The 12,951-nt window shown below is 31.6% G+C and overlaps 1 long non-coding RNA gene across 1 annotated transcript; it reads left to right on the top strand.

The window, feature by feature from the left end:
* Window positions 1-8,149: 8,149 nt before the first annotated feature.
* LOC128186862 (uncharacterized) lies at window positions 8,150-12,729 on the top strand. Its single transcript, XR_008243988.1, has 3 exons — window positions 8,150-8,206; window positions 8,287-8,344; window positions 12,315-12,729. It is a non-coding gene; the product is annotated as an uncharacterized LOC128186862 (long non-coding RNA).
* Window positions 12,730-12,951: the final 222 nt, after the last annotated feature.

Here is a 12,951-nt window from a genome sequence, read left to right as displayed (position 1 = left end):
TTTTCTCCAATGCCAGCAAACAATAACGACACTTCCTGGTATGTGCGATACTTGTGTTTCTGCGATACGCCGTCTTCTCTTAAAAATCGGAGCATTGTATCATAGAACAGTTGTTATAAATAGCCATTAAATTAGCAAAAATCAATTGATTCTAAATAAGTGGTTTAAAATTAATTCAATTCAGATAGAAAGTAACTATCATAAACTTGCATTTCTCAATTCTCGTCGCCATTTAAAAGTAGCCCGTTACTAGTGGCTTACTTTACCTATCTTTGTCAGCTTTGCAAATGTGTTTGATCATTGCAAAACTATGATGGTTGTAAGTTTAGTAGTCTGTTAAATACCGGAACTTTTCTATTTAAATATGCAAGTGGATTTACTCCCATTTAACAACAAAACAATCACTTACTAGTATTTAGAAGCGATTGATTTTTGCTGGTCAATACTATCTTAAGCTTGAAAAAACACAAACAAGTAAGTCTATGTCTTCTCAATCTTGAATTCATTGGAAGGAAGAAATTATCAGAGAACTTCTTTGAATTTGTTCGAACAAAATAAATATACGGAAAGACAGGTTACATTATGAATACGCTACATCTACTTTGTTTGCAACAGTTTGGAATGTAACTTATGTTGAAGGAAATTAGTTCATCGACTATTCAGAAACCATTGATGACCTTCCTTTATATTTGATTTGTCTTCGCTTTCTACAGTAGTATATAACAATTGGACAGATAATTTTAAACATCGGGGAAACACAGCGCAACCTTCTTGAAAATGAAGAGAAGGGAATAAAATGTAAATTATATCCACTTTAGAGATCCTTTGAAGCCCTTGGTCAATAAATAAGGTTTTAAGGATTCTCTAGTATTTTGTACCAAAAAATACACAGATAAAGGTATGGACGATATGAAAAAGCACGAGTCATTTAATTGTCTAGCATAAAACATTGTCACCATAAGCTGGAAGATAATATTTGCTTTCAAACTGCCAATTGGAATGAACAAAAATATCAACAAAATGAAAAACCCTTTCAAAATAAATTCACTTAGTGGTAGTAATGCTAATTTACAAATTTGTTTTGACATTGTATTTCGTTAGGCATTCACATTTCAGGTGTTTAAGTTATGTTAGCACATGAAAATTCATTAAACTAGTATTATTCCTTAGCTGAATTTAGAAATCTTATTACTCTAACACCATACTGTACTGGGATTCAATCCTAAAGAATCAGGTTTCTATTGCTTTTTTGTTCACCTTTCAAATGTATTTCAATATTTTCTCCTCTCCCTTTATACATGTAAATAATTAAGGGATCAAATGCTCTTGAATACTCTCTCTATAGGATCTCTTTACCTCACACAATGTTTAAAACACTTCTTGTTTATTGTTGGTGTCTTTGCCACAAAGGAGATATCTACTTTAAATTTGTAATTAAAGCACTACATCTTACATTCTCCTGAAAATTGCTTTCTTAACCGCCATCAATTGCATTCATGACTGCAATTTAAATGAAAGTTTAAATAAGTTAAAAACAGTAAGGAAAACTGATAAAGATGATGGCATGTACATTTAGCTGATGTTATAATGAATAACATTGTTTTATGTTTAAATATCTGACAGTTTTATGATACATTGGTGATAAGAATCAAAGTACTGAAAGTACTCATGGGAGTTGAACTTGCATAAATTTAATTTCAGTAGTATGTTTGTAGTTGTACAATGCACATTGATACCTAGGCAACATTGAGATGGTCACCATCTCAAAGGGCCCTGCTTAAATATATGTAAACATACTTTAAATTCCTAATTAAACATGAGGAATTAATGTCCGCGTAAAATCGCGAGAAGCACATCTCGCGGATTTTAAAATTTCGCTTTCATTTTTTCAGACAGATGTAAACTATTTGGAATTATGATAAAATTCGGCGTTCGCGATTTTATATTCTCGCGATTTGATGCTAAACCATTGAATCGCAGAATTAAGTACTCGCGTAAAATAAGGAATTTATACAGTACTTGAATTTGTTGTAAAGAGCAAAACTGAGTAACATTTCTAGTAAATAAGTTCATATCATTATGTGCAGTAGTTTATTCATTATATGCTTTGAATAAATCTTTGTATGATATGATAAACTCATTTCATAAAGAGATAAACTCATAATGTATTGTTGTTCAATCGTTATGTTATGTGGTACACTCTTCATGTGCAGTTGCAAAATCCTTTTATGCAGTGCAGCTTCTTGACATTTGGTGATAAGTTCATTATATGCAGTACTAACATCATGTTATGGTGGTAAAACCTTTATGTATTGTGGTGAAAGCTTTACATGCAATAATAAATCCTTAAATGATGTGACATTATATGCTGTTGTTGAGTCATTATATTATGAGCTCAGTTCTTTACATGATGTGACCATTTCATTATGTGGAGTGGTAACTTCTTTATATGCAGTCATAACTCTTTATGATGAGGTTCTCGCTGAAAAGTTTTATTTTGAAAAAGATGCCGCGTTCATTGAGACGATGCAGAGAGAGAGAGAGAGAGAGAGAGAGAGAGAGAGAGAGAGAGAGAGAGAGAGAGAGAGAGAGAGAGAGCGTTAGTTTATCTGTCCTTTAAACATCCCTATCATAATATCAATCAATGAATTCATTTTGTGTGAAGAATCGAATGTATTATTTGTATAGTATGTTTTTAGTTTAAGAGTATAAGAAATCACAAAAAATGAAGCAAGCGTTTTAAAATCAAAGTAGAAAGACCTTTGTTTCAATGTACCAGGTAGGTGCTACTCATCGCTGATCAATGCCTCCAACACAAAAGTAATAGACAGACTTTTATTTATAGACATAAATAAAAATTCGTTTTCATGTTTTTTTTCAAATAATTTGATTTTTAAGAAATTAATAAAAAAATTGCATGGTCTTAACCTCTTTTTTATGGTTGTTTCATCCACTGTATAAAATTTAATCTCACCGGGCATGTATTTTTGTATTTTAAATCCTACAAAGAAGGTGTTGCAGTTCCTGTGTTATTTTCCATAAAGCTGTTGCATCTTCATATCATTTTTATAAGACCATTTTATACGCGATTTTTTCCAACGTTACTGACTTTGTTCACATTATAAACATGAATTGTAAACATCTGCTGCTGAACTAGGGATTTTAGAACTAAGTAACGTATCAGTCGATATTATAGTTAATGTATTTTTTTTGTAAAATATGTCGTTTTCAAAAATAAATGTACATTTTGTTCGACATCGTTAAAAGCAAGCCGTGCAATAATGTATGAATCAGCGATTTACGGATAAGTTTGTTCCAAGCGCCACGGTTTATATGGGTGCTATTAAAATGATTTCAAATAACAATCAATAGCGAAGTAACTCAATTTAAACGTTTTTGAAGAGACAGAATTAGATTTATTAATTAAGCTCCGAAGAATAACATGTATATTTAAAAGTAGCTGCAGGTCTGTAGCTCCCGGTCTGAAAAAAAATAGATACAGTGCATCCCGTAGTAAAAAAACTGCAAATAACGGCGCACAAAAAAATGCGCTAGTTTTGGACTGATTAACCTTATTCACACACAAATTCTGGGAAAACAGTTAGTATCATTAAATTTTCAGGCAATTAACTACTGATATCGTCACTTTACTTGCCTCAGACTATCTCTTAAACATGCTATTCGACCTCTCGGAAAATGAAGTATATTATTTTACGTCGAGATCGTGAGTCGCCATTTTTACATGTAAAAAAAATGCACCACTTCACTTTACGGGGCTGATGATGGTGTTTAAAAGAATATCAGAGGCAAACGAAGTGACGATATCTGTAGTAAAATGTCCGAATAATGTTTTGGAATCAAATATTTGTACAGAATGTGTTTGGTAATGAGATTAATCAGCCAAAACTAGCCGTAAATTGCAGTTTTTTACTATGGGAGACACTGTAGACATGCAGCTAATTTAAAAAAACGATTAGAAATCGCATTGCCAAGTTCTATGTTAACACCAAGATACATAAAGTGATCTACCTAACTGTATGCGCGGATCTAGAAGCAGAGGGGATATCGAGTTCTACAAAGTACAATCATTTTTTGAAATTTATTTTACGCTTAAAAGAATACTATACTAATAATACATTCGATTTATCAGACATCGATATATCAAGAACAGACAAACTCTCTCTCTCTCTCTCTCTCTCTCTCTCTCTCTCTCTCTCTCTCTCGCGAATTCAAACAATACGACATGTACACCCATCTTTCACAATGAACGCGGTATATTTTTTCAATATAAAACTGGACCTCTTCCCCATTAACATTTTTCAGCGAGAACCAGTTTACAACCTCATCATAAAGAGTTACGACTGCATATAAAGAAGTTACCACGCCATAGAACTGACCTCATAATATAATGACTCAACAATGGCATATAATAAAATTGTCACATCATATAAAGGATTTATTATTGCATGTAAAGTTTTCACCATAATACATAAAGGTTTTACCACCATACATTATGGTTTTAATACACCATAACATGGTGTTAGTACTGCATATAATGAACTTATCACCAAATGTCAAGAAGCTGCACTGCATAAAAGGATTTTGCAACTGCACATAAAGAGTGTACCACAAAACATAACGATTGAACAACACTACATTATGAGTTTATCTCTGTATGAAATAAATTTATCATATCATATAAAGATTTATCCATAGCATATAATGAACAAACCACTACACATAATGATTTGACGACATAACGTAATGATGTTACCACTTCATATACAGATTTTATCAATGGATTTAATGGTGAAATTACAGTGTATAATGATGCTAACACTGCATATAATGATTATGATATTGCATATAAAAGATATACCAATTCATACAATATGAAATTGACCTTAGGGCAGCTATGGCGTTCCATATAAACATCGAACATCGCGTGCACAAAAACAGCTCTCATCTAACGGAATTGCTGACTTTCTGGTGAAAATACGAATTCGTGCAGTAAAACGATATTTCAGCATTTACCTTGACTTTGATAGGATTTGAACAAAACCTGATTATCTTTTCTTCTTCTATAAGCAGTTTTCTTCGATCTTCTTTGAATGCAAACAAAATTGATGACGGTATCGCTAATGAATATTTTAGTGTACGAAAAGTAAAACTGATGAACTTTTACACGAAAACTTGTGAAGTATTCGTATACAAATTGTTCTAATATACTCAAGGTATCTATTATTTAAAAGATATAAAACAAACATTGAACTATTTTTCATTACACTGTACACATTGCAAAGCTGTTTCGCGCCACCTTGTCCGTCTCGTTAAAAGCACTTAGTCTACTTTTAAAAGCACGTTTCGTTACAAAACATAAACAAAAACAATAATTCATTATACTCCAGACAATAATCTAAAACTGAATAAAAATTTGAATAAGAAATATAAAATTGATATTTTTAACATCATATTCTTCTGTTCATGTATTTTATCAACATCGATAAACACGGATTATTTAAACTCAGAATACAAAATTGACATTATATTGAGTAGTTTGTCCCACACAAATTATTCTTCCGCCGAGTTTGCGTGACAGCCGGGGGGGGGGGGGGGGGGGGGTCAACTCCCAAAAAGGGGACACATAAATTATTTGATGACTCTTTGGTAATAGCGTAGGTTTTCAATTTCCATGGTTTTTAAAAAGGGTTACGCATACAGCACGATAGTGAAGCAAAATCAGGAATATTCATCTTCAATAATTTTATTTATTTCTGATTAAGAAAACAAAACCTAACAAAAACAAAACAAGAGCAGAGCTAGCGCAATATGATATAAACGACTGCAAAGTCGATTAATTGTGACATTTTAGACTTCTCTTTTGATTGATTTTACGGTTTTCATTGTGTTTCAAGGCGTATGCAATCATGTCATTGCATAACAAAATGCTACATAATGCTTTTAATGTAAACATTGTGTGATAACATTCTTTGAGATGGTTTTAAATCTTCAGGTAGGTTGACCAATTTTTGAATGTTACTTAGTTTTGTGCGTAATACCAGTTATTTACACCGCCGAGGTAAAATTGATGTGTGTAGGCATATCTTAGCGTACATTAAATGGCTTACAAGGGAATTAAAATGTTTTGTAAATTGGTACCAGATAATTGAAAGGTTAAAAACGATAAAATAAGGGGGGTGGGGGTTAATTTGAAAGAAACCTTTAAGTTTATTTCACCCTTCTGTACTTAGATTACAGAAAGTCACGCATCGCAAATTATGTATATAAACAAATTCAAAATCAGTTATAGACGAGGTTTGACGATGATCGTTTTAATTAGAGATAATTTTTGGGGAGTGATTTTAATCAACTCTCCTATACAGTTACTCTGACAAATCGAAAGTGAAACAGTGTTTGGACCAAAGCACAAATCCTCGCCGCTGACAAGAATTAGTTCTTGAGAATAATTGATAAATTCGAAATAATGTATGCTAAAGCATTGTTTTTCAAGGAAACATATTTATAAATACCTTGAAAATAGTCAGATTTTAAATGGTACAAACAATTTAGATATTTTTTGAAGTTGTATGTATTCTTACGCCAGAGTTCAATATAGTCTCGTTCAACTCGACGCTCGGCTGTCTCCGTAAATCCCCGACAAGCAGAGAGTCTCTCTTGCTTGTCGAGGATTAACGGCGAGAGTCGAGCGTTTGGTTGAACGAGAAGAGAGCTCAACATTGCTTGGGTCCATAAATTTTTCATAAATATATCTTTCACTGATACATAGTTTGATTAAATATATTCTATCTTTAAATATTACTTAACATAATTCATATGGGGTTTTATCAACATTCTTGTGTCGAAAAAGTCCGAAAATTCATATTATAAAAATGTGAGTAATACAAATACAGATTAGAAACTACCTTGTCATGCAAAATAGCATATCATAAATAAACATCGACAAAATCAACTCCCGTCAGTTCTTCGGTTCTTTAATTTATTATAGTGCTATACACCAAATCGAGAAACTTGAAATTATAGATCAGTTTTCTTTAGGAATCTTTCCTAGAATTATTGTAATTATCATAATGGAATTGATTTCAAATTTGCGTTATTATTTAATCAAACGCCAAATTTTTGTTTCTAATAAAAAAATATTGCATTTTCATGGAGGGACATTGGAGTTTTACTTCAGATGAAGCACATGCCTAATTGATAAGGACAACATTTTTAGCAACATTGATTGAAAAATAGATGTAACTTAGAGAAATTTTGCTCAATAATCACATAAGTCGAACACGAAATATTAAGTATCAACTGTAATTCATGTTGTAAGATACAATCGGGAACGAGTATTTTAAATGACCTGTGACACACTAAAACATCTCTGATATACACATGTATTACATATCTTTTGGTAATCCTTCTAAACTAATCCGATGGCTCTGCAACATGCTGAAATAACAAATGTATTGGAATTGCGGGTGCCGGACCAACAAAAGCTTCATAAAAAACAATTTGCTTCAATCATTCTAAACAAATTCTCAATATTTTAATGATGTTTAGAAAAGACTTTTCGCTCACTTTTCTCAGTCTGGAAATAAATAGGAGAGCCACGTAACTCCCTTATGGAAGTCGTTGGAAACGGAAGACCTTTATCATTAAAGGATAACTGAAAAAGTTGAAACATGCTCTGTAATTTTACTCTCTATACTCCCTTTAAAACCAGAAACTTTCATGAAACACAATTCTACTTCTCCTTGTTTAACATGAGTAAACAAACAAACTCTTTGGCTTGTGAACATATATAGACATGAACTTTAAGTTTGCTGGGTGGTCAACAAAATTACCGATCAGATCTACCGAAAAATTTCAGATATGTTTTGGTAAGCTGTTACATGTGTTAACTATTAAAAAAGAAAACTTTTATAAATTCTAGCTTTTAAATTTAAACATTTTCATATATCTTTATACAAATTTCTCCTTGTAAAGGAGATCAATACAGTCTAAAAATGGCAACGACAATGCAACCCTCTTAAAAAGTTTCTCGACAGGACAGGGGAATAAATCAGCGAATAAACTGAGGGATTGTAAGAGGGTACAGCCTACCAATGAATACTGACAAAACAGCTGACATAGATAGGGCGTATATAAGTCTAGGAATGGTAACTGGGCGACTAGTCGTGAAACGGATAAGAAATTTAAGGTAAGACCTTTCTACAACATGCAAGAAGGAAAATTTCTTTTCTTTTTTTTATATGTTTCATCACGGTTTTCGTATTTTAGATGAAGCATTTTGGTGTTCTCGCTGTTCTTTTGGTGGCATTGATTCTTGTCCATGAAGGTGAATATATGTTTTTTAGGATGCGTTTACCGATTTCCCATTTAAAGAAATACAATTGTACCGTGGCGATTCAGGCAAAATTTTTATTTTACTTTTTAATGAGAATTATGAAGACGCAGACTTTTCCAATTGCGAGAGAGAAAAACCAGAATGTTTTGTTTAAACTTTATAATTTTTTTTTTTTTATTTTTTTTTTTTTTAAATACGTAGTATGTAAATCACTAAGAACATACTCTTAACATTAAGAATTTATTTACCATGCATTTTTTCCAATCCAGTCAAACGTATACAAAAATCCAGAATTAACAACAAGTGTCCTTTTTGACATATTTTATCTCTCAAATAATATCTGCACTTCTACTACTTAAAGTTTTTGGATTGGAACAGTGTTTATTTGTCATAACTTTGGAGATACTAATAGTATAATATTCTATAAGTACATTAAAACATGAAAGGACAAACAAATAGTGTCACATTGAATTTAAGATTGATCATCGGTATAGACCGACTTCCCTTATCTACAATGTGATTTATTGTCATGGATACTCTATTTTCTGCATGAACATACTAACTTTGTTTAATTTTACAAGCTTAAAACATTATACTATTTGCAAGTTTTAAAGGGGTTCTTTTTGATATTGATGGATAATTAAAGAGCTCAACGGATTTATAATGATCAATGTACATTTTTCAGAAATGTTTCTGACGCTTTTATTATCAACGCAATGTAAGAATAAAACAATTGTATAAAAGTCCGGCCACTCATAGTCACCAATTTTCTTTATATTTCATAAATATCTAGACACACCGAAGTGTGAAACGCAAAAAAGACTCTAAAAGTTAGTTGCTGGGGGTAACCGATGCTATGGTAACCAAGGCTACAGATGAAAAAATAGCAAAAACTTATCTATTTTGAAACCATATAAGACGGTTTTGCCCACTTATATAAACTATCAAAGATATAAAACAACCTTTGTCCTATTGCCAATTTTTATTTCACAGAAGAAAATTGAAGAAGAAAATGCTAACATTGAAACCGTTAAAACCTTCTGAAATTATTTTTTAACGTTTTTTTTATTAAGTAGGAATGGAAAACTATTAAAATGATCGCTTCCCTATCCATGCTCATGCAGTAAACATTTTATTTATGAAAATTGACACATGTTGTTATGATAACAAAGCCATAAAAGGTGGATTTGATATGCTATAATTCCTGATTTAAAGAATTTTAGCAATTATTTTTGTTTAAACTTGTAAGTATCTGAATTTTCATTACGTACCACAAAAAGATTGTTATTCATTATAGAAGTGTTGCTACTATGGATATTAAAGTCGCATGGAAACTCACACAGAAATTCTAACTTTTTGAAAAGCAACGGCAATTATTTTTAGAAAATTAATTTTTTTCAAGTAACTTTAAAGTTCGATCAGGACATACTTAATATTTTCTTCACCAGTTGATATCAAATATTTATACTTTATATGTGATAAATGCCCATTTAAAAGTGCCAAAAAATATTAGAATTTTTCAGCTTGTTACCACAGCAACGGTTTACAATTGTCATTTTTAACGATTGCACAGCCATAAAAGTATTTTAAAAAAATCAATATTTGCATTTTAAATTCAAATTAAGTGAAGAAATCATATTTTGAAATTTCTGTTTAGATATCGCATAGCCCCCTAACTCCGTCACTACCCTAACTCCGTCACTTTCGGGTAACTCCTCGCCGTTTGAAATCAAGTTCGATTATGACGTCATTTTTTGCATGTCAAAAATCTTTAATCAAATGTCAACAATTTGCAACGGTTAAATTTAAGAATGTGTCAAAAAATAACAGAATTAAACCTTGTTCATTTTATGCACCATTAATAGCGTGAAATCAGCTAAAACTTTTTCACGGGTGCACTAAAATATCGATATTTCTGACATGCAGGCCCATTCGATCATTTACGGTGGTCAGTCATTTCAAGAGAGGTCAAGATGAAACATTTCACATGTAATACATCTTGGATTAAGGTAATTAGTACATTTTTTTCAGTCCGCAATAGCCTTTATGCACTACTCTTGATGATAACGTCAAATCGCTCATGCCGATACTTTTGCCTTATACAAGGTTACAGATATATCCGGTATATCGCTATTTAGAATATGCTACATTTCTAAAAATGTAATAAATAAATAATGTGATAAGTAATATATTAATTAATGATATAAAATATTTGAAATATGTAAGGACATAAATCAAACGGCATCCATACATTCTGAAAAGACCATTGTGGTTGTTGTTACATGGACCCATTTTTTATTCTGGCGATCATTTCATTTCGATGAAATTAAATACAATTTATATTGTAAGTACCATTTTTACTTATTATAACTTGGCCTAGATACAAATGAAGTTTTAGCTAAATTGTTAATGTGTCTTCATTCCCTGTCATATCATAGAGCATGTGGGTGACGGAGTTAGGTTCATAAGATATAATAAGCACGCGTGATAAACGTCGTATTCAGAGGGCTTATTTGAATAAAAATAAAAATATTTTTGTTAATTATTTTATAAATTATATTGTTTCAGATTATATTAAGTGATTGCAAGTGATAAAAACCGCAAAAAATAATTTACAGAGAAACGCGGGAGGTTTTCTGCTTATGGTGACGGAGTTTGGGTACTCGGGGATACCATAAAAACGCTTTTAGAATATCCGTTTCTCCATAAATGGTTTTTCTCTCTTGAAAAATAACTATCCTTGATAGATTCTACTCTTAAAACTTCAAATCAATTGTTGCCATTACTCATAATATTTTTAAAATAAGCATTGAAAACCAATTTTACATCTTTATCCTATGTTTCCATGGCAACGGGACCTCATAGTAACATATGTATGGTGGTAGGCCACTTATTCATCAAAGTCAAGAAACTGCAAAGTAAATAGAAAATCTGTACCTATGCAGGGCCACCGAACTTTAGTTCTTATTTAGAATTGATCTAAATACATGTAATATCAAATTTACATATTCATTCCACATTTAGAATTGAAGATAGATTGTTACTCATTGCTTATGTGCTATCATAAGTTAAATAAGAAACACTCTACTTTCTATATAGGTTCATAAATCAGTATTTTACTTGTAAGATGACATCTGTCTTAGTGTTAGCTTTTTGGATAATAGAGCATCGGTAAAACTGTCTTAACATTACGTCTTCAGAGCTTAAAATTTGACTACAGTAAATGTTATTTGCTTGCGATCTCTTATTCGTTGATTCCTATTATAAAACTCGTTTATCTAATGTTTAATGTAGATTGAGAAAACGTGTACTATAAAAACAAAATTCTTGTTGATAGATAATCAAAGGTGTGGATGATAAAAAGAAATTCATAACAATACGATATTTGACATGAGAAGCTTTTATTTAAATATAATTAGTTTTCAAACAATATTACTTTGGTGAAAAGCCCCAAGAAACCCAACAAATATTTAGCCTAAAATCATACTTACATGCAACTACATACATATACGATATATATAATAACAGCAAAAAGCTGGGTTAAATAGTAACCTTGGTGTGATTAAGTCTTGTGTATGCACACAAAATGTGTTTGTGGGTTCTTTTTCATCCATTATATTCTATTGTTACACTCTTATAATATTCTATATATAACGTTTAATTCAATCTGTCTTCCAAATTCAATATTTACTGTTCTGCCGGTCTAACATCGAAATTGTTAGATCGCTATGCCACAGCTAATGCAGAATTGTCCGAAATCAGCAGAACAGAAAAAGAACGGCTGTGCTACATTTACTTGTAATTATACTTTCATCTGTACTGGATGGTGTAGCAAAACAGTTATTCACTTGGTATAAGGGCAACAATTGATTTGGACTTTGGACAGAAATGTTTCTCCTGATCTTTGGCTAATCATATGCTGATGTTTTACCCTTGCATACTACTATCTCTGACATTGCAGGATTGTGTCAAGGGTCAAGTGCCGCTGCTCCTGGAGGCTCTACAGCTGCACCAGGAGGTGGGGCGTCTGGAATGACCGGAAGTGTGATACTGACTGTGGTGTCGTTTGGCTTCCTCTGCTTTATGAAGCTGAAGTAGAAATATTGAATAAATTTTGTTTTTATATACTTTAAGCAGCAAGATTGACACATGCTTTGCACCAATCAACAGAAATTAATTTTTGAAATTCATTGCAGAATATACAATACCTTATTATCAAATGAAATCACATGACTGCCAAGAGATGAAACTTAGCTATGATATGAAAAAAGAGAGAAATGTACAAATGACTTTCTTGGTATATTATGTCGGAATATATTATTTGTATGATTCTTGTATGTTTTAATGACGATGAAATAAAAACAAACATTAAACATTTTGCTCTTATTTTATTCTTTTGCTCTTCTTTTATTCTTCAAGCATATATTTATAAATATGCATTATTTCTCTTTCATCTCTGATTACCGTAATGTAAGATTTTAATTTCTAAATACTTTACGCTTTTACCTACTCACGTTCATAGTAGAGCCTGTTGTTTTATAAGTGTTTATCTTTAACATGGTGTTATCTTACGTGGTCATTGAATCAATTTTTAAAGT

The sequence above is a fragment of the Crassostrea angulata genome, chromosome 6 (assembly GCF_025612915.1).
Source record: "Crassostrea angulata isolate pt1a10 chromosome 6, ASM2561291v2, whole genome shotgun sequence".
Classification (NCBI taxonomy): domain Eukaryota; kingdom Metazoa; phylum Mollusca; class Bivalvia; order Ostreida; family Ostreidae; genus Magallana; species Magallana angulata.
Note: the sequence above shows the minus strand (reverse complement) of the source record. Positions and strands in the feature narration are given on the sequence as shown.